This window comes from Camelus dromedarius, chromosome 11, assembly GCF_036321535.1.
Source record: "Camelus dromedarius isolate mCamDro1 chromosome 11, mCamDro1.pat, whole genome shotgun sequence".
Taxonomy (NCBI): domain Eukaryota; kingdom Metazoa; phylum Chordata; class Mammalia; order Artiodactyla; family Camelidae; genus Camelus; species Camelus dromedarius.
The window spans coordinates 42,749,040-42,775,612 of NC_087446.1; the positions used below are offsets into that span (position 1 = coordinate 42,749,040).

The following is a 26,573-nucleotide window of genomic DNA, read 5'->3' on the forward strand; positions in this document are numbered from 1 at the left end:
TTTAAGCCTTTTTTTTTTTTTTTTTTTTTTTTGCTACAGCAGGAGGGGCTTGTATTCTTGATGTAATCCGACACTCGATGGTGAACCAACTGTATACAGGGGTTTTACTGGCCATTCTTATGTAAACAGTGAGGTCCTGTGCGACAGAGGAGGCAGGAAAGAGAGAGTGTAGGAGCAGCTCCCCTTTCTACACCAAACCGTGAAGGTGGTTCTTTAATTTCAGCCACGAATGTTGCTGGCAGAGCCTGTCACTGTGTTGTGTGGTTTTGTCTTGGTTATTGATTAGGTTGGTAAATTTAAGGAATCCTGCAGAAATAGCCTGTTTCAGGAGAAATCTCACTGGTAAAAGATGCTGAATAGTTGATGCTGAACAGTGGCTTAAAATTTGGGGTACGATTCTTGTTCACAATGCCTTGTCAGTGATGTCGTGGGAGCAGCCATCAAATCAGAGCATCAATCCTTTCTATGCCAGAAGTCACCCATCTGTCACCTGCTTAGAAGAGCACAAAAATTATTGTCACATCGAAAAGCTAAACACATGGAGCATCGTATACCGTATCAACTATTTTCATCTCCTTCAAAGTTCTTTCTTCACACATTCTCCCCCCGCCACGATTCAGGAGTAATCAGCAACAATCACGGTGATTAAGGGGAAGCTACGGGGATGGAAAACGAGCATCATCTTCTAAACAGTCTCACATGTATAATGTAAGGCTTCAGCACATCCTCATGGCTACTGTGATGACAGGGGTCTGGGAGGGATGATTAATATGCAGACCAAAGCAGCCCTCGCTCAGTAGATCTTACAGGAAATAGAAGAGACTCTGGGAATAGCATGATTCATCACTGAACGTGGGCAGAAAGGGGACAGGTGAAAGTATTTGATCTCTACACCTTCAGCAGAAAGCTCCAGTCATTATGTTCATGAAGGCACTCTGATGTACTTCCTGCCCTTCTCCGGTGGAGGGGGTGGGAACTTCTGTGAAAGCAGGGATTTTTACAGGGACAGTATTAGCAACACCCCAAACTTGTTTGAAATGCAAATTTCCAAACCACCTGAAACCAAAACTCTGGAGATGAGACCCAGCAACATGGGTTTTGCCAAGCCCTCCAGTTGATTCTGATACGTGCTCAAGTTTGAGAATAACTGTATTAAAGTGTGTAATGAATAATACACTCTTCATGTCACTTTTATAAGTCATGGTAATGCATTTATGCAAACTCTTGTTTAGAATTGATGTCCATCCTTTAGGGCATATATTCGAAGATATTTGTAATGGGAAAATGTCATTATTTAAAACACAACATGTCCTAAGAATTGTCGATTATTTTTAAGGAAAGGTGGTAATGTCAGGCTCTCTACTGGGCTTTCATTACTCAGAACTGGTCTAATGCTCTCGATAATAAAGGAAGATTATGTAGAATTTTCTTGGACATGGTGGGAAGTAGACAGGAGGAGAGGAGCAGGCAGATAGTGTGGGATCTAGGTAGGATGGCCCCATGAGACTTCTCGGAGGGAAGGCAGTAGAAATGTCTTTTAGGGGACGGTTCGATTGTTGACTGGGCAGTGCTGGGCTGTCACCCCTCCCATGACCCACCAACTTCCTCTAAAGGTTCTTCTCAGTGCAAGGGCTGAGAATCATTGCACTGCAGGGAGAAGGGTAGGGTCTCGGGGAGTCTCACGTTTAGGTCTGTGCTAAGGTTGAGGAAAAGAATAGCTGCAGGGTAGCAAGCAATGAATGAGAATTCTGCAGAAGCAGAACTCAGAGCCAGAGCACAGCAGCCTGCAAAGCTTGCTGAAATATGGAGTATATTGGATTATTTCATAGAATAGTCAGAAATAATCTGAAGGATTGTTGGTGAATTAATTCATCCATTCATCTGATGGATTAGTTGGGTGGGTGTGTGAGCCACACGTTTTTGGATTTCAAATGGTGTGGTGGCCAAAGAGGACACTTGGGCTCTAGTTTCATTGTAATAGCTGGAGGAATGTTTTTGTAGTGAATCTTGTTGTCCTGTGAAAGAGAACAGCAATTCCATATTCAAAACCTCTTTCATATTTTGACTTTTAAACTGTTAAGAGGAGAGAGTACAAAATGCCTCACTGGTGGGTTTCTGAGCGACATCCTGGGCCCTGCCGTGCGGGAGAAAGCAGGTGGCCTTTCCCTTTCTGACTCCATGTGCTACCCTCCTGTCATTTGGCCCCCTCCCCCATCAGCTCCTCTGGCCACACGTGGGACTTTCTCATCCATGTCAGAGTTCTCTCGCTGCACCCTGGCTCTTAGAGTTGTACCCTTCCTTTTTCTTCATTGCTTCCGATAGACAGACTGATCTCTGTTCAGCCAAGTGGCCCGTCAAAAATGTTAAGTGTTGTGGCTAAAATGAATCAGTACGCCACTTGATCAATTTGAATTTCCAGCCTGAATGTCACATTTACTTAAAAGGACATAGCCTATTACATGGAAAAGACAGACTTTTTAAAGTAGCCCTGGGGTCAAGCTATCCATTGTGCTCCAAGTGTGTAAAGGAGGAAACCAAGTCGTCCACAGTTCACACAGTCACAGCACATGAGAGCAGGGAGGACCTTCGAGGTCAGAGAGGCTAACCTCTTTATCTAACAGATCATGGGTAAGTGAGCTGCCTCACTGAAGAGTGAGTGCCCTTTCACAGCAAATAGCCTCTCAAGGTCCTTTCTGTCTGCAACGTAGAGAAAGGCATCAAATGGCCCCGCCACCAGCTCTCTACTTGGAAGACTACAGTAACGTAACAGTCACCCTGCCAAGCCTATAAATTGGAATGATTGATCAGCTCACGGTATCAGGGAAATATTGGAGATGGTAGATTTTAACCATATCAGCTTTTTTTTTTTTCTTTCAGATTATCTTTTAAAAATACTTAGCCAGTGAGGATATTACCTAGAACTCCACTGTCTGCTTCAAACTGATACAAATGGAACTTAAAGACTAAGAATACACATATGTTGAACTAAATGCTCCTATTGATTAAGTAGATTTTTAGTTACATTGCCTTTTTAGGGACCACTGAAGAGCCTTTTTAATTCAAAAAACAAAACACCCAAACGAAAAAGCCTTCTAAGTGTTCTGTGTTCCAGAGATTAAGAAGATTAAGATGATTGTGATATCTATCAAATGAAACTTCACAAGTGGAATAATCTGTAAATGCATTTACTGTAATGCTGCTTCCCTTTTAAAAATTTACTTAGGGACATGATTAATTCCTTTCTTTCCTACTGCATTTATTATGAACTGAAGCAATTTCACAGAAAAGAGGACTCTAGATAACATCAAAGTCTAAATATTTGTATGGGGAGGATATAGCTCAGTGGTAGAGTTTGTGCTTAGCATGCATGAGGTCCTGGGTTCAGTCCCCAGTACCTCTTCTAAAAATAAATAAATAAACCTAATTACCGACCCCCCCCCCACCAAAATAAATAAATAATTTTTAAAAGTCTAAACGCTTGTAATGTTATCTTTTTAATAAAGATATCTTTAATGTTTATAATACTTAAATAGAGGAAATCAATTTATGAATATCGGTTATGTTAAATATATTGTGGTTCTTTATGTCACTCGAAGATCTTCTCATCAGAAAGTTCTTTCTTGACAGTGTCCCTCTCTCACCCCCTCCCCACAACCTGATACATGTTCTTAGAATCCCACAGTCCCCCCCCCCCCAACCTTGAGGCCTTTGCACATGCTGGGCCCCTTCTGTGAAGCCCTGATTACCTGTTCTCTGTCCTGTTCCGTCTCTAGTATAACCCGTATTTGACCTTCAGATGAGACAGCACCCAGAGAAATCCCAGATTAGTTCATTTTAGATGTGCCAGCAAGGACAGTGGAAAGATTCCATATAAGATTAGAAGAGAAAATTGTCAACAAAAGAATCTTCAGATTTACACATTTCCAATCCACATGCTTATAAGGCACCACCAAAAATGAAGTCTTCCGTGTCCCAGCACACACTGCTGAGTCTGACTGCTCTCCTTGCTGACTCCAGGTATTTGCGTGAAGTGAAGGATGTCAGGCACGATTAGTAACAGATACTTTGAAATATTACATCCCACCCCCGCTACTTAAAATATGCTTCATTGTTCAGTTCAGCTGTCCAGTCAAAGTTGGGGTCCTTTGTGTGCGTGGGAGAGGAGGCAGGGGGAGGAATTAGGAAAAGAAAGGTGGTCGAGCTGTGCCTGGTGGTTACCTATATATACTAACGTAAATTTGTGAATGAAGAAAACTTCACATTATTCAGCACTAGCAAAGACAGTGGGCATCCAGGAAATAACAGGAAAACTGAAAGAGAAGAAGAAGAAGGCTGGGAAAAGAAAGAAATTGCTTGCTTTGGTATTCTGAGGCCCTGTTGGCAGCCATTACTGGCTTGGAGACCTTGGGTACACCTCTGCCTCTTCTGGGCTCAGTTTCCTCGTTAGAAAATAATGATCGCAGAGCATCTATGTCTGGCCATTGTGAGGATTAAGTGGATTAATGCTCACAAATCACTTAGAATTATGTTCAACATTCAGTAAATGCTCAATGAAAGTTACTTGATAATAATAGTAGTATGATTAGCCCTTTTGAGGTTAGGAACTCTGTCTTTTCAATTCTTCGATGGGTAGTGCTTGCCGCAGAGCTAGCATGGACGTGGCTTGTAGTCACTGTTCAGTAAGTGCTTCTTGTGTAGGTGATGGGATGATTTCTGTCTTTGACTGTGAAAGGTGAAGAGATTCGATAACTCTGTTGAGCCTCACAGATAGAGATTATAAATAATCCTTCACTGAAGAGTGCCAGATATTTCAGGAAGATCAATAACTCAGGAAGATCACGGTGATGTTCCTGGTTGACTTTTAATTGTACGTTGTTTTATTTAACAGTCCATTTATCATTCTGTTTTAAACATCTCAGGGATGTTACGAAATGAAAATCAAAAAGCAGGAGGAAATGGGAAGGTAGAAATGAGCAAGGACTTTTAGACGTGGTACCTTGGTGATGCCCAGTGCAGCACCTAACAGTAAAACCATGTGAGTGGAAGGGATGTTTGGCTTTGAAATACAGAAAGCTTTAGAGGACCAGCTCTTTTCGGGAAGGGAAGTGGTTAGATTTATGCAGTGTAGCTCAGGACCAAAGGATAAAAATAACTGGGGAGAAGATTTAGATTCATTGTAAAGAAGACATTTCAGAAATGGCAACAGTGACCTTATAAAAGGAATGAGCCATTTGAACTTTTAAATAGAGACCAAATAACCACATGTCAAGAATGTTATTGGTAGGATTCCTGTGTGCCCTGGGAGACTGAAACTGATTAACCTCCATGGGGCTGTTCTAACACTAAGATTTTTAAAGGTGGACAAAGGAATCAGTTGATTTGGGTTCTGGTCCATTTAGGAAGTGTGACCTTGGGCAAGTCACTCACCCTCTCTGGTCCTCCTCACCCACATAATTGGTTTAAAAATATCTATCTATCCTAAATGAAATTTTAAAAAATTACATGATTTGATATATAGTCATGTTGTAATATGTTATGGCGTACTTTTCTGCTTGTCTGTCATTTCCTGCACATTTGTTAGGGGTTCTATTTACTGAAGACTGTACTCAGCATTGTGATTTCTTTTAATCAAATGCATTTTTATTTTTCCTAGGAAATTTTTGTGGAAACTGTACTTACTCAAAAAAAAGGGGGGGGGGGAATTTACTATCAAAAAAATGGAAAGCTTTACTAAATAAAAAATAAATTTACATCTTATTTCTTTTTTTAACTTTTGCTTTTTGGGGGGGGAGAAATACTTTGGTTTATTTATCATTATTATTTTATTTTTATTTTTATTTAATGGAGGTACTGGGGATCAAACCCAGGACCTCATGCATGCAAAGCATGCACTCTACCACTGAACTATACTCTCCCACCCATGTCTTCTTTCTTTTTACAGAGGATTTAAAGTAGGTAATTTTTCTGATAAAAACACACCCTCTTAGGGTTATTTTAAGACATTGTTCTTCTACTGAATTTGAGATTGTTAGACTTTAGTGCGTGAAGCTTATGAGCCTTTATTCATGCTGATAAGGAGATTCTCATCACGACTTTCTATAATTTGCTTTTGAACTTTGTAGAAAATGAATCAATAGTCTGGGTTGGTCCTAATGGTTTTCCTGCTCTTTAAGGACTATTCAATTAGCTTGGGTTAATTTTACTAGGAAGTCTTCAAGCAGTTAATTTTTATAGAAATTAATGACGTTTTTATTCTGGAACCATGTTCTTTCACTTTAATACACAGGGTGTGGTTGACTGCTGTCACTGATGAATCCATACCTTTAGGAGAGGGATACCTACTATGCTGATAGATATAGTTTTGTCATTCTTTTTGGGGTAGGTGGCCACAGCCAGGTTGGAAGGGGCACTGGGGTTTGTAGGGAAGGAAAAGGATTAGAGAATGAACACGTACTGAGGACCTCCTGTTTGCCAAATTGTTCATTTAATTTTCACAACACTGGGGGCATATAGTAGATTAGCTCCATGATCTTGGTGATGAAATTGAAGGTCTGAGAAGTGGTTAACATTTTCAAGATTCTTAACTTAATAAGCTGTAGAGGTGAGAGTTGGATCCAGATTTTTCTGATTCTACTGTCCATTGCCTCTCTTTCTGTCATGGGCATGTTCAGAGATGGTCAGTTCTTGCCCAAATACACATGCATACACCCCAACGCCCCCAAACACACAGGCACAGATGTGCACACCAGTTGTTATTAGAAGTCATCTTCACCTTGATGTGGTGCCTTTGAAGGATGACAAGAAGAACCAAAAGGGTCTGACAGGCTGGTTTGTTTCTACTAAGGAGATTTTTCCTTTCATATTATACCTTTTAGGAACTAATTATACCAAAAAAACTGTAGTTTGTGTTTTGAAAGAAATCAGGACAAATGAAAGAAAGACTCTCTTTTGTAATTATCTGGCATCTTAAGATCGGGAAAACAGGTAGCAGTTAGGTGCATATTTTGTTTTATATAAAGACTTCTGAAAATAATATTGCAGAATGTAAGTTGGCATTTTTAAAGTTTTTGAATGGAGTATAATTATAGTTTAAATGAGAGACAGTGGAGTACATTTATAAACTATCAGTTATTTTCCTTTTTATCTGTAAAAGTCTTATGGAAAATACATTTTTTCCCTAATCGAAAGTTTTGAAGTTTTTAAATAAAAGAAGGCATAACCCTTTTGTAGCTAGAATTAGAATTGTGCTGAATGGGCTATTTCTACAGCTCATGCCCCAGTTGAAACAGCACAAGGGACTTAAACTGTGTACATCTTGCTCTCGGCTCTGACCTCAGGGCCTAGTTTACACTCAGTTACTGTGTTTGCCAGGATATTTATTGGAATTTATCTATTTTTATATACCTGTCCCTCCTACTAGTCTGAGAACACTTTGTGGCCAGGAATTTATTTATTTTTAGATCCCTAGAGCCTATGATATATTAAATCCTTAATGAATATTTGCTGATTGACCATATTTTAATAGGATGATTATTCATCCACCTCATACCTCTAAAAGAAGTTGGTCTTGATTAAAGAAAATGCTGTCAGCTTTGAAACTAGCATGGATTAGGTGAATTTCAAAGTCCCTACCTCTCCTGTGATTTAATCTGCTAACCTGCCTGTGACACATGGGCTATGCTTATTTTACTTTTTTATTTTTTTCAGTTGGGATATCATTGACATACAACACTGTGTAAGTATAAGGTGTATAGAATATTGATTTGATACACTTGGATATTGCAATATGATTACCACAGTGGCATCAGCTAACACCTCTATCAAATAACCATTTTTACTTTCCTCCCTGCTGTTGGAAGTCTGCTTTCCCTTGATGACACTGCTTCTTTAGCAAACTTCTCTAATGGAGGCCACATTTTGTCTCATTTTTCCAGATTCTTAGGGGCTGATAACAGACCTGCAAAGTTTTTCATATACCCCTTGGACAGTTGACAAATGCTCCCAATAGAAATATACTACTCACCCTCATATGTCATTATTTTACTTTTAAATTGAAGTATAGTAAGTTTACTGTGTTGCATCAATTTCTGGTGTACAGCATACTGTTTCAGTCATACATATATATACATATATTCCTTTTTATATTCTTTTTCATTATAGGTTACTACAAGCTGTTGGATAGAGTTCCCTGTGCTATACAGAAGAAACTTATTATTTATCTATTTTATGTGTAGTAGTCAGTATCTGTAAATCTCAAACTCCCAATTTAACCCTTCCCACCCCTTTTCCCACTTTGGTAGCCATAAGTTTGTTTTCTATGTCTGTGAGTGTGTTTCTCTTTTGTAAATAAATTCATCTGTGTCATTTTTTAAGATTCCACATATAAGTGATATGGTATTTTTCTTTCTCTTTCTGGCTTACTTCACTTAGATTGATGATCTGCAGGTCCATCCACATTGCTGTAAATGACATTATTTTATTCCTTTTTATGGCTGAGTAATATTTCATTATATATATATAATCTCATAACTTTTTATCCAGTCATCTGTTGAGGGACATTTAGGTTGCTTCCATGTCTTGGCTGTTGTAAATAGTGCTGCTGTGAATGTTGGGGTGCATGTATCTTTTCAAACTAGAGCTTCCTCTGGATCCTCGTGTCTTAAATGTTCCTTTAGCCATATTAAAAAGGCAAAAAATAGATGAAATTAATTTTATTTCATCTAATATATCCAAAAATTATCATTTAAACATGTAACTAATGTAAAAATTTTAAATGATATATGTTACATCATTTTATTTGTACTAAAGCTTTGAAATCTGGCGTTCATTTCACACTTTCCTAAACACATTTCAATTCAGAGTAGCAGCATTCCAAGTGCTTAATAGCCTCTTGTGTCCAGCAGCCACTGTACTGGACATCTGGTTTAAACTATTGTTCCCCTGCAGTTTCTCAGTATTTCAGAGCCCTTCTCTTATACCACCTGTTTTTCATAATCTGCGCTGTGACCATAAGCACTTTTTGGAATTAGAGTAGCATCAGCTACTGTACAGTTTCCCCCATTCCTTTCCCTGTCACCACCTTTGAAGATTCTGTGGTCTCACCATCTCCCAATGTCCTATCTCCACTCATCACCATCATCTCTGTTCCTTGATCCTTATTATCATCCCCAAATCTCTTAACCTTCGCAGTTCCTTTCTCTGACTGCACTTCCTAGCATTTTGTTGTTGCCTATCATCACGCTTTCCCTCCTAGTCTTGTTGAATTGTGGGGGAATCATTTTTACAGTTATTTCAGGTATGAGCCTGTGGATTACCTAACTAAGCTGCCGTGGCTACCAGATCTCAGAAAAGCTAATCATTGGCCCATCTGAAATATTTATTAAGCACATACTGTGTATTTGTCGTTCACTGTACTAGATGCTGAAGATAAAGCAATAGACACACAGCAGAGATCCTTGCCTTTATCAAGCTTACGTTCTACTGAGAAAATAGACGAGAAGCCATTGTCGTATATAGTATGTTCCTTAATGATAAATGCCATGGAGTAAAATAAAGCAGAGAAGGGGGTGGCCAAGTGTTGGGAGTGGGGGTTGAAACTGTAGATGACATGGCCACTAGGGATCAACAGAGAAATGACATGTGCAGAAAAGCTTTGGAGAAATTTAGGCAGTAAGTCACGCGGCTATCTGGGGGAGGAGTGTTCCAGGAAGAGGGAATAGCAAATACAGAGGCCTCAAACCTGTCTGCGAGCTGTTGCTAATAAGAGGAGCCTGTAGAGGACAATCACCCAGAGGGAAAAGCAATCACTGGCTTCTCCAAAAGGAGGTCTAATGAGAACAGTATGGACGGAAATAGCAGAAGCCACTACTGACTCCAACTCCTTCACTTACTAAGGAGAAAACTGACACTCAGAACAGTTACGTGGCTTGTCCAGGATCACCAGCTTGTTAAAGGGCAGGTTAGATCCTGGACCCAGGACCTCTGACTCCAGGCCTGACATTTTTTAATGCTGAATAAATATGGTAATTGTGTAGTTACCATGCTGAAACAGTGTAATACTGCAACTGCCTCCTGCAGAGGGCAGCTGCAAGTTTGAGGGGCGGGGGTCTTGATGCCACTTGCAGTGCTGACCAACTGCCTACAAATTCAGAAGTTCCTACAACCCCCTTGGGTTGATAATTCACTTGAATGACCTACAGGACGAAGGAAAGCACTAAGCTTACATGTTTAGTTTTATTATAAAGGCTGCTTATCAGAACCAGCCACCTGAAGAGACATGTAGGGTAAGACCTGGAAGGGTCTTGAACACAGAGCTTTCAAGTGTTCCCTCCTTAGATCAGGACACGTTGCCCTCCAGACTCATCAATTTGTTTACCTACCAGGAAGCTCCCCAAAGCCTTGGTGTCCAGAGTTTTTACTGGGGCTTCATTGCATAGGTGTGATTGATCGAATCATTGGCCATATGCTTGAACTTAATCCTTAGCCCCTCTTCCCTCCCAGAGATCGGGCTGTTTGATGGGGCTCAAAGTCCACACTTCCAGTCACAGAATTGTTCTCTCTAGCACTGCGGGGGGGCCCCCATCCGGAACCTCTCTAGGAGCCCACCTTGAGTTGCTTCATTACCATAAATTCAGGTGTGGTCTTAGGACCTACCATGAATAACAAAGACACTCCTGTCACTTGGGCAGTTCCAAGTTTGGAAGCTCCCTCCCAGGAACCCAGGATAAAAACATTCTTTATTCTACATTCTCTTTTATACCACAGACAGAAATTCAAAACCTACTTGACTTAAGAATTTTACTACAAAGATAGCTGGCTCAGAAATAAGAAAGTAGCAACTAATGGGGCCAAAAAAAAAAAAAAAAAAAATCCTCACAGTGAAGGGAACCTCAACAGCCAAAGCTCAAGTTCATCTTTTTGTTGGAGGGGCAGCTGTTAAGGGTAGAAAAGAACCCTAAAGGAAGCATGGTTAACTCCTGATTTTCGTCTGGGCCCCTTCTGGAGGACATGGCATTGCAGATGGCTATAAATTACTCAGGATAAAGTTGATGTCACCCACTCTTTGACTTGAGGGCTTTGGCAATTCCCCTTTCATTACCTCATAGGTGATGGAAGATCTTTGCTAATGAAGTTCTTTCTGGTGTCTCCTGGGCAGAGGGTAAATCTCACAACAGATATTTGTTCAGTTGCTTACTGTGTTTCCTCCATGAACTTCCACCATCCCTATAGGATTTTTCAAGTTTAAACAAGCATTTCCTTGGGTTTACTATCCAGTTAAAACAAAAAGCTAAATAAATAGACAGCTTGTGTTGAAAAAGGAGAAAAACATTGGACCAAGTTAAGAAATATTCTTTGGTTTCAGGGACTTGGTAATTTCACAAGTTTTTGTCACTTGCTGTTTTTACTGTTAAAAATGTATTGAAGCATGTTTTTAAAATTAAGAAGTGTTTATTTGGAAAACATGTTTTTTAGTGTCTGGCATAAGGAGGGCACTGTTTAAGACACTGGTCCACAAACATGACCAAAACTTCATCTCCTCTTTTTGGTAGGCTTCTGGATGATTATAATCCAGCGGGAGCAGTTCAGTTACTGTGGTTCTTTCATATGTATTGTGTAAGCAGAGAGGAGTAGAATTTAAAGAACCCCCAGGGAGTAGAGATGCAAGGGTCAGAGAAAGTTCCTTGGAGGAGGTAGTGTCTGAACTAAGTATTCAAGGATGAGTAAGCCTTTTGCCTGTGAAAGAGTGTGGCCCAAAGCCTATTGCAGGCAGCGTGCAAAGCAGGAGGAAAGGCCTAGAGGTGCGATGGAGTGCACCCTGTTTGAGAAGCAAAAGCCATTCTGTGGACTATAAAGTGAGTTGTCAGAAGTGAGCTGAAGAGGAAAGAAGTGGTCAGACTGTGTGCCGGATTAAGGAGACTTCGGAGATCTTTTCAAAGATGAGATCAAGGACGAGAAAGTACCATTGAAAACAAGGTGCCCTCATCAGAATGCAAGCTGCAAGAGAACATTTTTAGTACACTTTGGGAGCATGAGTAATGCTGCTGGGGGAGGTTGGTGGGGTTAAAGCTGAAAAAGAATTCCTCTATTAAAGGTAACTTATGCAAGGGAGAACAAAAAAAAAAGCCCATGGAATGTCATGCAAATACACTAAAATTTAGGTCTGAACTATGGTTTAATACTGGGCAGAATAAAAGTTACTTAGTGACTTGTTCAGATACTTGACACTATTCAAATGTTCCCTGATTTCAGAAGGAAAGCATATTTCACTTTGATGGAAACGTTGCCGTACTGTGTATGTAGGTGGTACATTTATATATCCATCCCCTGAAATGTAAGCGCCGTGTAATTTCCATGAAGGTAGAGATGTCATTTTCTTCATGACATCTCCTTCCATAATGTCCTCAGAGCCTATAATAGCAGCCGGCTCATAGGCCAATTAATTTTTCAATTAATTTTTGTTGAAAGAACTGAATATGCAGAAATTAAGATGTATATCCTGGTTAAACTGTGTAGAGGAAGAAGTTAAGTAATAGATACGCGTTTTTGTAGGATCAGTGGATTTCAAACTCAAAATGCTAAAGCTGATTTTATCCTCAGACTAGAGTTATGTGTGGGGAAAGTGCAGGCAGCCATTTCCATACAATATAAGACAGAATTTATTTTTAGTTTAATTACACACAAGTGATCTCATCTTATGTTATAGATTTCTCTGGATAATTAACATGTTGATGATCTCGAACTCCTGTGCAGCTCCTCAGGGAAGAGGGACAGTCTTAGTCACGCCTTTGTATTGGCATAAGACTTGGAAAAGTGGTGCTAGCCTCCATTTCTGTCGACTGTACTTAAGAAAATGGTTAGAAAGGATCATCAAAAGGTAGTTTGCTTTGGAAACTTATGCTCAGTCAGCAAGCCCAGTATCCAGAAGAAAACTTAGACCAAAGGCCAAAAGATGTCGCACACAGAAAAGATGTTTAATAAAAATGGAAGTTGCCACCTAGAAGAATAATATCATCCCTTGGTTGGTTTACTGTCATGAAACCACATTGGTAATCTGTGAGTCTTTTTTCTCCATCTGATTTTAGCCCCTTGAGCCCCTTGGATATTGTTTCTTAGTATATATAATCTTTACACTTCTGCTCACATGACGGAGAGACTCAGTTCAGTGTTGGTGTCCAGATAAGTGACCCGTTTGCTTCCGTTTTAGAGCTGGCACATAGGAGTCCTCAAAGGATGCTTGCTTGAGGGAATCCCTTTTTAAAAATTAAAATATTTAAGCAGCTGGCAGGTGATTCTGAGAATTCCTTTCCAGGGCAGGGATTAGTTCTTAGGGTGGTAGAGTTTCCGATTTGTCAGGTTTCTCAAATGACTAATGAAGTAAAAGCAATTAAGCGCTAATCGCTGGTTAGATGAATGGGGTGGATGTCTGCTAGCTTGTGCTTGGTTGCTCATGGATGGATGGAATCTTCCTGAGGTGCTCTTTGGGGTTGAAATCAGAGCTGAGACAGTACTCCTGGTTCCTGGGTTCCACTGCCTTTACCAAATTTGCTTGAGACCAGGAGCCTGTAAGATATCACTTAGTCTTGCTGGGTTGTGTTTGAAAAGAATAGATCTTTGACGCTCTCAGCATGCAAGCTATGAAAGGTAACGTTTAATGACTTTTTTCTTACCTATAAAAATACATTTATTTTAAACACCATTCAAGAGAATTTCACTTTTCTTCTGTTATAATCTTTGTATTCAATGAGTGTGATAATGTCTAGCCATCAAATCATACAGGTTCACTGTTTTATTTAGTTGTAAGAAGCCTTCAGAACTTGGCGTATAACCTGTAGTCAATATTGGGGCCTTACAACGATTTATAAAATACCAAAATGGGGGGTCCAAAAATTCCATGGTATGTAGTAGAGTTAAGGAAGAAGGTATTAGATACAGTGTTAGAAAAATTGTGGAGCCTTTCCTTACCAGTATTTTATCTATTGTTCTCAGATTTATAATTTCTGGGGTTGAATTCTCTCCCCTCATCCCACCTGTGCCCCTTTATTTAAAAAAGGATGTATGTATGGTTACTGTCACTATTTCATAAACATGAGATAGTCTTCCCCAAAGCAAAAAAAGGCAATTAGGCCAATTATTTTTACTTAGAGGTTTAAACGGTGCTTGCAGATTTTAACATCTCTGCTACAATATTGAAGTAGACAGCAACTACCTATTTCTCCCCTGTATTTCACTGTCAGTCTTTCTCAACCAGCATATCCTGGTTTTCCTTTCTTTATCATTCTATTCATTGCTTCATCACCTGCCAGAGTGATCTTCTTTGTTATTCTTCTGAAAAGTCCAAGGATGTCAGGGACCTCCTAATCATGCAGTATTCATTCTCTTTCCTTGATGAAATCACTGGCGCCGATGGTCACCTCTTTGCAGTATTTCAGCCTTCCTTCCGTCTGCCTCCGGTCGTCTCCATGACGTGGCATGGCTGTTGTCTAGCTCTTGGACTGCTGCTTCTCTCTCTCTTCTTCCAGTCCTTAAATTTAGCAAATTGTAAGGTTCAATTCTTGGCCCCCTGCTTTTTTCTTTTACTCTATTTCCTGTGAAGAGGCTGAAATTCTGTTCCCCCAACTTTCTGTATCCATTTGAAGGCAATACATTCAGAAGACAATAGGGTGGAACACAGTGTAGAGGGGGCTGGGGGAAGAATGCAGTGCATCTTAGAAAATATTTCACCCCATGCACGCTGGTGGTTGCAGTTTTTCCTGTACTTCTGAACTCCATCATTTGATAGATGTGGGAGAAGATCCTACCTAGGTCCCTAAGAGATGCTCTAAATTAGACTAGATTCTTGGAGCTAGGAGAGATCTGGCACACCAGTCTTTCCTTTGCTTTACATCCAGGATTAGACCTGCTCCCTGGCAGACAGTGAGGAGGGGTAAGAGCTCTCTGAATCACTTGTTTGATCAGTATATGGGTCTGGATAGAACTCCCCTCCTTCTAGGGATGCAAACAGAGGAACCCTTATGTTTGGGGCCCATAAAGTAATAATGCAGTTAAGGGGAAGAAGCACCAAGTTGAAGAATCAGAAGAAGAGAGTTCTTCTGAAAATAACTTATTACAAGAAATAGTGTAAAATGCTGTTGTAAATAACACAGGCATCCTACGTTGACTACAGAGAAACAGAAGCTCACTGAAAGTGCCTAATGTCCAAGGAAAGAATGCTTCGAGGTGAAAAGAGAGAACCTGGATGGCATGAGGAAAAGAAGGCAAGGGGGAAAAATAAACAAATGAAATGATAGAATTAAAATTTGCAATGGAGTACTTAGAGAACAGAATTGACATAATGGAAAATGTAATCAATCATGCATAGGATAACCTTAAAATGATCTTCCAGAACACAGAGGAGAAGTGCACTGGGATGAGAAAAGCAAATGAGCAGGTGGCAGGAGGGAAGGGCTGGGATCAAAGTCTCCCCCCACCCCACGTTAGGATTGAGAATATAAACGTGATTAAGGCAGGCTTCCTGTTTTCAATGTCCTCACTAGCTAGTCGGGTAAATAGATTTAGAGGAGACTTCCTAAAAGAAGTAAGAGTTGAATTGTCCTTAGAATGGATAATACTTGTGCAGGCAAAGGTGAAGGAGGAAAGGCATTGCAGGAGAGTGGCAGCTCGGAAAAAGAGAGAGGTGGGACAGCATAGAGTACTCATTTATGATTAAAAGATACTTTTCAAGTATCTTCTGTGTGCAAACCCCCAGTTTGGGTGTGAGCAATGCACAAGACAGAAGAGGTCTGTTCCTTATGTTCAAGAGGGAGGGAACCAGAAAGGGAACAAATACATAAACAAGATAATTTCATATTGTGATATATCCTATGACGGAACCACATCAGATCAATATGGTAGTGCATAACTGAGGGTGGGAGGACCACTTTAGATAAGGTGGTCAGACAAGGCTTCTTTTGTAAAGTGGTGACATTTAAGCTGAGACAGGAATGCTGGGATGAAGCCAGCAATGAAGGGAGTCTTAAGAGCCTTCCAGAGAAAGTCATAGTGAGTGCAAAGGCACTGAGGCCGGGCATGTTCAGGATAGGACCCATAGCCTCAGGAAATTGGTTAGAGCTGTAGCTGAACTTCTACTTTGGGTTGTTCTTATTTTCATACCAAGATCCAAAGAAGCATTTGGAGAGAGTACTGGTCTTGGAAGGTAGAGTGAGCTTGATTCTGTTCTCAGCTCTGCCCATAAGATCTTAAGAACTTTGGTCAAGTTATCTAACCTCTCTTGGCCTCAGTCGTCTGATCTGTGACATGAGGGTCATGGTTGGTTAAACATACCATCTGCCCCTGAGGATATACAGTGGTGTGTCAGTGAGGTCTACCCACAGATAGAGTATAGACACTGTTCTCCCTAGGCTATTAATTTCACTAAGGGTGTGGGAAAAATTATATGTGAATAATATTCTGCACAGGAACATAAAATTCCTTTGCATTTCTAAGATTAAAAAGTCAAATGTCAAAGATATTTCATGCTTTTGACAGGCCACTGTAGACATGATTTCCATACACATAAAAACACTTCACTCATGGATTTCATTGGAAAAGTTTAGAAAGCATTAATCTAAACACTCTCTAAGGTTTTTTTTCCAGCTGCAATTCTATGACCATGATTCTTTTAAAAGTTCTTCATCTTTGAAGATCCATCCTTTGTTAACTTTTTCCTCTCTATGAATGAATGAATGAATGAATGAGTGAATGGATGATCCCATGTATATTGTTTTATGTCGCTTTTAACTTAAGGGAACACCTTCTCAATTTACAAAAGAACTCTAAAATCAAACATCAAGGGTATTAAACATCGAATTGAGAGAGAGAGAAAAGACCCTTATAAAGTATTTGTGGTAAATGTTGTTTTGACTTTACAGCAATAATCAGGGATGCCTTACATTCCAGCTGGGTCTTCAAGGAGATAACCGCCCATCTGGTCTGAGTTTACATTTGAACACATCCATGTATTCTAAAAGCATAGTTTTTCTCTCCTAATCAAGATTTCAGCCGATAGCTTCCAAAAGATTACATCAAGATACTGTAAGTAACTACAAGTAACAGAACTCCCCACTTAAACTGGCATAAACAATAAACAGGTATATTATCACACATAATTGGAAGCTAGGAGTTGGGCAGTCCGACCCCACTTTTCTAGCATCTAAGCTCTACCCTCTTCTCTGTGTCACCTTTTTCTCAAGCTGGTTTTCACCACGGTCACAAGATCATTGTCACCACTACCAGCACTTGTCCCTGATTATAGTGGAAGAAAGGGCTTCTTCTCCAGCCAAAGACTAAAAATCCTTCCCTCTGGTCTGATTGGTTGACTTGGGTTATGTGCATACTTCTGAACTGTCAACACTAAGGCAAATGAGGTGATCATGGGAAGAACAGGCTGTGTAGACTCAGCCTCGGATCCGGGGATGGGATCTTCTTCCCCTGAGAACTGTGGGCTGCACTGAGAGGGGGAAACCTGAACTAAATCATGGCTCCATTAGGAAAGAGGAAGGGAGGGTGGGCACTAGATGGCAACCACTCCTGTAAGGTGGGAGTGTATAGAAATGACTAAAGATGTTTTAATAATGAGTTCTGATTTGTTTTTTACTGGTGGTAGCCAAGTTCGGTGGAGCAGCAGTGTCCTTCTGGTGAACAGAGACAGAGAAGGACTGAAATCGTTCATTTAGAAAATGTTTACCCAGTTCCTACCATGTTTTAAGAACTGAAACCCACTGGGTAGTCACATAAACAAATAATAGCTGTGGGACTGACCAAGAGTGTAGGACACATCTTATTGATCTTACTGACCTTTAACCAGCTCTGTGGGAGCAGGGGCTTCTCCGCTGCTTCGTCCACTGCGTATGTCTAACACCGAACACACTGCCTGACACATGCTGAGCACGCCACACATTTTTATTGGAATAATGTTTATGAGAGCCCGAATCATTAATGATTTTGGAAAGGGTAGTGGAATAACAGAGGTGTGTACAACAGAAGCTCAGGTGCTGTAAGGTGAGAAGTCTGAGGAGGTGAACTAATTCCTTCTCACTCGGAGGGTGTTAGCATGTAAAGAGGAGTTCTGATGTCAGGGAGGCGCTGAGACTTTGACATAATGTTTGGTAATATCTATACCGGAGAATGCTTTTAAAAAGAACCATTGCATGTGGAATATTTAGCACAGCACTTGACACATAGTATACACCAAGTAAAAAAAATGAAAGAATGAATGAGTGAATGAATGGTGAGCTTTCTAAACAGATTGACAAGAATATTATCGTTAGATAGTTAATATTCAACTGTGCCTTCCTGCGTTTTTTTTCTGCTTTTATTGGTGTGATTTGTGATGTTAGTGTTTTCTGATTTTGATGGTGAGTGATATTTCTAATGGAAAAATGTAACCTAGTGAAATGTGCTTTGACTCAGTATTCCATGTCAACCAAGTCTGATTATTTGGAGCACATAGGCATAGACTTTGCACCCAAACATATTGCCTTCTTAATGTAACCTCAAGGTCTGCAAACCAACTATGCAAATTGATGTCTAAAATCAGATCGAAGAGTTTGACAGTGTATTTGGGAAGGACTGGAAAGACCATTAAATCAGACTCTTCCATCCTATAGGTGGAAAACCTGAGCACAGACAAGCAGGGTCATGGCCTGCTGTTCAGTGCTGGGGAGTGGGGAGGCAGAACTGGGACTCTGGCTTTCCACGAAACTGCAGTCCTTCAACCATGTGAGGAATGAAGGAGAATTGAGAGCAGCAGGCTTCTTTTCAAGGTTTGATTTTAGGCAATAGCTTAGCTTCGAGCTGTGGGGGGCTTGCAAGTCTTGAATAGACCTTTGTTTCACTAATGGGCCATTTGGAATACGGGGAAAAAATTAAAGTAACAATCTCCTTAGGTGGTGGAGAACATTATTACATGTAAAAGACTGAAGTCATTGTCAGAGGAACTGGTAACATTGACTGTATAACACTGAGAATTCAAACGAAAACTCCCCAGTGACTCCTTCTGAAGTGCATGGGGAGGGTGATGACTTTGCTAACACTGAGGAGGAAGCGTTCCTTTGGGACTGCTACTTTAGTTGAGAGTCTATCAGCTCACCTCTTAGAATCTCTGTTATCGTTACACCTGTATTAAAATGTCTAATACATTTAGTCAATTTATTCATTTATAACTCCTCCTTTCATGCTATGTCTCCTTATTGTTCAGAAATTTTCTCAAGCAGGTTTGACTACAGTCACTACGGTTTGAGGACATCCTCCAGGGTTCCCTGTCATTCTTCATCTCCCCAGCTGACCCAGACAAATGAAGACGTGATGCATCTTCATCCACTCTTCTGCATGGTAGAAGAGGGATATTGCATTCTACTCCCCATAGACCACACATACTTGAGAAGGTACTTCTACTTTCTTTTTCAAAATAATTATTTCCAAGAGTGTCATTCCTGACCAAACCCATGGCAACCTTGGGTCCTTTACGTGCAGCTCAGAGACCTGCCCTAAGTCCATCTCATTGGTACTCTCACGTTCGGTGTCACTCACTGGCATCAGTGTGTATGTATAGATCTTTAACTTAGCTATTAAAAAAAAAAAAACTGACGGGATGGCAATTTAAAAATTCTTTTGGCATGGTTTCTTGAACTCAGAGAGCCCTGTGGATTTATTTACTTATCTTCCCAAGTGCCCCAAATCTGTCAGAAAGTGAGTCTCACCATTTCTTTTAAAACAACGTCACTCATAATTTATCCATATTTTGAAGGAAGAACTCCTTGTCTTGCTCTACTAGCTTTTATCCAGCTTCTCTTCTGAGCTAGGCATCTTTTGCTTTGTGATTCCTCTCAACATCCTCTCAACTAGTCCAGTATAAGAGCACTGTTAGAATCAGACAAACACATTTCCATACCAAGCTTTTTGCCTAGAGAAGATGAAAGGAAGTCAGAGAATGTGATGGTCTCTGTCGGCTGGTGGTGCAACTCTGGAAAAGTTACACGAACACATCTATTTCACTCTACCTGCAATATGGGACTTTATTTTCTAGAGACTTTCCCTGGATTTTGAATGGAATCTGTTTAAGGTACAGTTCATTCAGCAAATATTTATTATGTGCCTCCTGTGTGTGAGGCTCTTTGCACTGTGGCAACTGTGACTTAATTACAATATGAACTAACCTTGTTTCAATGCTTCCTGTGTTCCCTGCATGGTGTGCTAAAAATTCATCTGGCTTCATCCTTTCAAAAGCTTGCAAAGTGCAGATGCAATTATTTCCATTTGTAGATGAGGAGGTGAAATTTAGACAGGGTAAGGGGTCTTCCCAAGATTTCTCAGCAAGTGGATGGGGTTCCAACCTGGTCTTTCTGAATCTAGAGACTGGGCTCTTGACCCATAGTGACTCATAAGCGCAAGCCTGTTTGTGGATTTGGTCGGGGGAGCTGTATTGGCTCTTCTCTGATGGTTCCTACGTTTTTTTCTGAAGTGAAAGATGAGATCGTCCATTGAGAGTTGAGTGGAATTAAAAAGAGGGTAGAGGTTGGTGGAAAATTGAAGAGATTTGGGAGAACTCTTGGGAAGGAGGAGGGTGAGATGATGGTGGAGACTGAAAAGAGTGCCAGGCATTCCTGAGAAGTCAGTTAATGCTGTGGACCATCAACTAGTGGTGGTATCAATTGGCCAAATAATATACAGTGGTGCAAGACAAATTTCTTTGAAAGGAAATCAAATAGTCTCTAATAACTGTATCAATTGAGTTAGTTTTAGCTGCTGGTAGTAGACACCTGAGATACTAGGAACTTAAGATAGAGGTGGATTTTTCTCTTAGGCAAAAGAAGTGTACACTGCTGTCAGTGGCTTGGCCATTTCTATCTTTTTGCTCCATTCTTCTTGGGCTTTCCATCTTCAAGGTCACCTCTGTTCACAAGGTAGCTGCTAGAGTTCTTTCTGGCCATCATGCCCACATTCCAAATAGCAGAAGGGAGAAAGGAAGAAAGGCAAAGGCTGTCAACTGAGTCAGCTCCCTTTGTAACATTTTTCAGAAGCCAATCAATGACTTTTGCTCAAATCTGTGATAGTCTTTAATACAAGGGAGTTTGGGAATTATAGGGTTTTATTCTCTTGATCCAGGAACATTGTCACCTACAACGATATAGGGACTTACTTCAAAAAAAAAAAAAAAAGAAAGGAAGAAAAGTGAATGTTGAAAACAACTGTAGTCTTCGCTACACCTTTCTGTCCCTGAATTTCCTGTGGTACGCCCAACATTTGGAAGCCTCAGATGAAAATTAGACATTGGCTAGGTCCATGTGAAATTCTCTCACAAGTTTAATGTAAATAGCTGCTATTGTAAAGATGTCTTGAGAGCATGGAGTCATGATTTCTAGAGGGGAATGAAGGGCAAGGAAAAAAATGATGCCTCCTCTTTTTTGTCTCCCCCAGGACAAGCCTTGCACCATGTAAATTGTTCTGGGGCTACCAATGTGTTCTAGAGGCAGGGAAGCAGGGTATATTAAAAAAGTATTTACTGCTGATTATTCTATGTATTTATTAATTGGTTTTCTTCATTCTTTCCCAAAGAGAATTTCACAGTTCTTGGCTCTTCTTATAAACAGTTGGTTTCTAAATGAAATGTAAACCAGCTACATCCGTTCTAAAAAAGATAGGGTAAAATAAACACGTTTTAAATGAATGCAGTTTATTTCATTTTAGTAATTTTCTGTACTTCTGCTCTTGGAAACAGTGGTCCTTTTTTTCTAATTCTCTTTTCTTTCCGATGGCAGGCAAGTGGGAAAATTAGCAGGAGCTTCTGTAGCTACTTTATAGTTGATAAAGGGAAGAAATTAAAGATGGACTGAAATCATAAGGACCAGTAAAAGAGGAAATTCAGAGCTGAGGGAAAAATAATACCTTTAGATCTAGAGACCTATTTCTTCAAGTATTTAAATACCTCCAGATCGAGCTTCCAGTCTGGTTGTAAGCAGATTCAGATGAATGATTTGCATTTTCAGTCCTGGGCATGTCCTGCCAGGGTGCAAATGAGTGACTGGATGTGGTCGGTGGTGCAAGGCACCCGTGAGCTCTGCAGTGTGTGGGCTCAGTGGCAGGAGTTTGCAGGACTGGGAGGCATCAGTGCACGGGGCTGGGGGCGGGAAGGTGGATGCAGGTGGGAGTTAGAAATAAAGAACAGGGGAAGGAATTGCTTAGGAGCCAGGCTGGAGGCAGCCCAGAGTCCTTCAGATGATCTACATGGATGTTTTGTTCTTATGTATCCATATGTCGATACTCAGAGGTCAGGAGCTGGGAGCAGTCCTCTTCCTTGGTGCTGTGTGTGGAATCGCATGGGCCTTTAGGCAGCTGACACATCTTGGATTTATGAAAAACAGTTCTCTTGGATATTTTGTCTGTCTTTCAGGATGATATATCAGGTCAGAAGCTATTGTAGCATTTTCTTTGCTATTATAAACAGTTCTCTGAGCTGAAAGGCTTCTGAACTCATCTATTATTTCCCTCAGGGTGGGAAGTGATGTCTCATGATTGGTAACAAAGGCTCATGTATCACTTGTCTTTAATGGTAACATCAGGGCATCTCATATCCTCCTAGTGTGATCTTAATTTCTTGTCATCTGGATGCCAGTGTTCAGAGGCTGAATGGTGCCATGTCAAGTGAAAGGGAGTGACAGGAAGCGTCCTCGCCTCAAGTTACAGTTTGCCACAAAGTATTTAGAAGAGTCCTTTTATGCCTTGTTCCGAATGAATGGATCCACTGTTGCAGTCCCATTATTTGGTGGCAGGGTAGGGGCGTTGGGGAGGTGGAGACTGTTACACCAAAGTCTCAGCAGGACAGCAGATACAGTCCTCATGGACACTAATAAGCAATTGGTACGATCAGAATGCCCAGCTGGTGTGATGCTCAAGTAGAGAGAAGATGAGGAGTGAGGAGTGGAGATCCCCCCAAGGTTATGACATTTTAAGGAAAGCCTTTTGGGATCTGGGCCCCATATTTTAGTTACTGGGAGACATTAAGGTTGTTCATGTTTCCCAGTAACTAAAATATGTACAAATGACATGAGGTTTTTCCCCTCTGGAACCAGGATAATATTGACTAGGAGTGATCGGTGAAAGGGAGACAGTTCTGAATCAGACACCAACGGGTCTCGTTTGTAGTCGGGTTTCTCCCATCATTTCCCTGATGGGGCTTTCACCCTGGACAGCTTTCCTCGGTAACTCTGAGAGTCACTGGTTGGTGCTGAGTGCTCTTTTGGGACAGGAACATAACCCATGCCTTGTCATTGTGTTTGGGTTTTTCTCTAGCTAATTCAGCTGCTTGGGGGAGGTGGAAAGAAAGCAGAGGTTTGGGTATAAACCAGATGATCATGCTGTTGAGGGAGAAGGGCCAGGGGTGAATGCAAAGGAGTGATTACAGTAGTGCGCCGGGAGCCTTGAACCTGGGTAAGCAGGAGAGTGAAGACGTGAGGGGAAGGGGAAATCACGGACATCCTGCGTTAATGGGGGAGAACATTGCTTGACAGTGCGGGACGACTCAAATTTTCATATTTAATACAGGTTGATCAAAATCTGGCATTTTTAGGGGGTAGTTTAATTTTTTCTTGCTTCATCCTAATTATTGATAATCCTTCTAGGCTTTATGATTCACATTGATTTATAATGGCCAAAATTAAACGCATCAGCAAACAACCTATTTATATAAATCTTCTTCACATACCTATAAAGTATCATCTCCATTGGATTTATATTATTGATGATTGTTTGCTTTTCTAATATTTCTAGTTAATTTGCATTACTTAAATAAATTTGTTTAATATCACCATTGTATAAGTAAATAATCCCACCCAGAAATACTTTAGCTTTATTACCAAGGTGAAAATTTACTTAAGGTGTTTTTGTAGGTAAGACTTTAAAAAAAAATCTGTTAATATTTTCCTTAACACAGCTATGGTCCTTTTCTTTATTCAGATGTCTGCTGTCTACTCTAGCCTACTTTGGTAGAAAGGTGCATCAACATTATACATGGTGACACATTTTTCTGGCTTACTTCCCTTTCATATCCTTCTCATTGAAATGGATAATTGAAATAATTCTCTGGGGACAAAATCAAGCCCCAAAACATATTCTTGCTTCATTTCACTGGTGTCACTGAGGTACCTCCCTTTATATTATTAGGAGACAGACAGCAGTCTATTACGTAAGCTAGAATAAAGGAGAATGATGTAATGATAAGTGCAGACAAGTTCCTGTGTAGTCTAGAAAAGAAAGGGAGAGGCAGAGAAAGAATTTGCAGTTTTTCTCCAGCACTGCCCAGAGGGCAGGTCTTCTGATTATTAATGAGTCATCCTGCTTTTTACACAAAAATATCCACAAAGTAAAGAAGAGAGTTCATCAGGCTACACTGGTTCATCTTCCCTAAGGAGCATGATAATCTTTGCTCTCTTCTGTTCTCACCAGTCCAGCTGCCATTTGCTAACTTTGCTTCCAAGTGAACACTTTCCCCTTCCTTCAACCCCCAGGAATGAGCTGGTCCATATGGATGTGTCTCAAGTTTTGGGGACGAGACTGATTTTCTGAAACTCTGAAAAGTCAGACCCTAAATCACGGTGATGACAAATGTACAGCCCCTTGTGAACCTGAAGCTCAGATGGCCGTCTGGCCTTACCCATTTATGAATTGTTCGTGATGGATGGCCAATATTTGTGGATTATTTTTCCATATACATTTTAAGATTATTACAATGCTTTAAAGAAAATGTAAATGATCAGATTCTGTGACATTTGTATTAATTTATTCATGTATTTGTACTCTTCATTTTACATTTTTATAAAATGTCTTTACCTTGTAACATTAATGATATTCTGGGAGTTTTGGGACAAGTTTCCAAATGGAGATTGGTATTTAAATTTAGGCTTAACATTTTCGTTCAGTTTATCTTGAGGATATCACTACTTTATTGTGAGAGCTAACATAAATAATATGGAACTCATAAATATGAAAAAGAAAGGATCATTTTTTTCGGCTTGAGAAGAAAACTTACTGCTTCTGAAAAACTTTTTCTGAGTAGTTTAGAATAACTGTTGTTTGGAAACATTTTAATTCTCTAAAACTCTGAAATTTGGGGAAATTAGGGGAAAGTACAGAATAACAGGGGCATCATTGGTTGGTTTGATGATTAATTTCATGTGTCAGTTTGACTGAGCCACCAGGGTGCCCAGATATCTGGTCAAGCATTAGTCTGGATGGTTCTGTGAAGGGGTTTTGACTGAGAGTAACATTTAAATCAGTGGACAGAGTAAAGCAGGTTGCCCTCCCCAATGTGGGTGGGCCCCATCAAATAGAACAAAGAGGCTGACCCTCCCCTGAGTATGAGTAAGAGAGAATTGCTCCTGTTTGACTGTCTTTGAAGTGGAAAATAGGTTTTATTCCTTGGCTTCAGACTCAGAGTGAAACTAAAGGCAGGAACTTTGGCTCTTCCTGCATCTTGAGCCTACTGGCCTCTGGGCTGGAGCTATACCCTTGGTTGTCCTGGTTCTCAGGCCTTCAGACTGAGACTGGAACCACACCACAGCTCTGCTAGGTCTGCAGTGTGATGACTCACCCTGCAGATCTCAGGATTCGTCATCCTGTGTTAGCCAATTCCTTATAATATATCTTTGTCTCTTTATATAGCTGTCTGTCTGTCTGTCTCTCTACCTTTTTGACTGTCTATTCACATCCTATTGGTTTTGTTTCTCTGGAGGACCTGACTAATACAGTCGAACTAAGTAGTTTTGATTCAGAGATATAAAGAGAGAGATGAGTAATAATTTTGAAAATTACAAACACCAGAGGGAACATTATATAAAATGACTTAATTTGTCCAGTTTAGTGTTTCCTAGAATATCTGATTTAAAAAGAATGATTCTGAGAAAACAGGGGAAATTGAAATAATGTATTAAATTTGGTTCAGAACATTCTTTAAAATGTCTAGTGATTGAAATTAATGCAGCAAATTTCCCCTCTGGTGTATTTTAGGTGTTGGATAAATAATGATTAAAATGAAGCAGTACACTTGGCTTGTGATAAAAGGAAATCATGTTTTTACCTTCCATTTATCAATTAATGTCATTCTTTAATTATATTATCATGAACATATACAGTTATAAGCCTTAATTTATGCTTGATAAGCATCATGGCATAGTTTTACCATAAACAATTAAGAATAGATCCTCTTTGACAAGATTTTTTTTCTTCTAATTCTCCTGTTACTCACCAGTCCATTCCTGTATTAAGGAAAGTGCCTTCACAATATTGGGAAATGCTTTGCTTCGTGGGATGGAATGTATTTGAAATCACATCTTAGGCAAGTGTAGAGATTACTGAGTTCTGTTGTTTTTTTGTTATTGATTAGAGTGACAGCATGTGACTGTGTCCTAAATTAGGGCAGTGCTGATAAAGGTTTAGAAAGGTCCAAAATAAGCATAGATAAAACATGAGGTGAAGAACTTGAAAGTATTCTTTAAATATATGGAATACAATTTGACGATTGTGGAAGATTCTGAGAAAACCCT

General features: G+C 40.1%; 1 protein-coding gene and 1 non-coding gene across 3 annotated transcripts in view; one reads left to right on the top strand and one right to left on the bottom strand.

The window, feature by feature from the left end:
- The window catches only part of GRIP1 (glutamate receptor interacting protein 1), a 612,763-nt gene that overhangs the window by 109,304 nt on the left and 476,886 nt on the right, over window positions 1-26,573 (top strand). The gene's annotated exons all lie outside the window — the stretch shown is intronic.
- Window positions 5,843-5,915, bottom strand: TRNAA-UGC (transfer RNA alanine (anticodon UGC)). The gene has a single exon. It is a non-coding gene; the product is annotated as a tRNA-Ala (tRNA).